Genomic DNA, 646 nt, shown 5'->3' with positions numbered 1-646 from the left:
AAGATTTTTTTTTAAGAATTTATTTATTGTTATTTACAACTATATAATTATATAGTAAACATACACATCAAGTAAATTTACTGTAAATGATATAATGACATGTGAAGAATCTACCCATTGATAGAACTCCAAAACATTTTCTACAGGAGAAGATCTCGAGGCCATCTTCTTTTCAGACGCTTAGGAGGATTATTAGGTAATGAAGGAGAAGCCAGGTTAAAAACGAGTTGGTTTGAATGGTTAAGAAGTTTATCGTAGAAGGATTGGTATCTGGTTCTGGCCAAATCGGCAACATATGGGACATTGAGGTCATTGATGGATGACTTGATTTGTGATAAAGTAAGGAGCATTAAGGATTTTGACCTGTAAGGAAGGATTCGTGAGGAATTCGATGGTTTAGTGGTGCTCCATAACTCAACTCCGTATATCCAGATAGGCCTTATAACAGTCATTTAGATCAGTCTTTTGTAATGGATTGGAAGTTTAGAACGTTTGTCAAGTAAATGTTGTAATAGTCATGTACTTAAAAGTAAAAAAAATAACACTTCATAAAAGTGGTTTCGGAATTGGAACGGTCCAAATACCAGCGAGGAGCCTCCTCGAAAAAACTAACTGAATTTAAACGAAAAGACATAACGTAACTAAT

The sequence above is a fragment of the Halyomorpha halys genome, unplaced genomic scaffold (genome assembly GCF_000696795.3).
Source record: "Halyomorpha halys isolate HHAL.00 unplaced genomic scaffold, Hhal_1.1 Scaffold576.1, whole genome shotgun sequence".
NCBI lineage: Eukaryota > Metazoa > Arthropoda > Insecta > Hemiptera > Pentatomidae > Halyomorpha > Halyomorpha halys.
This window is presented reverse-complemented; position numbering follows the sequence as displayed.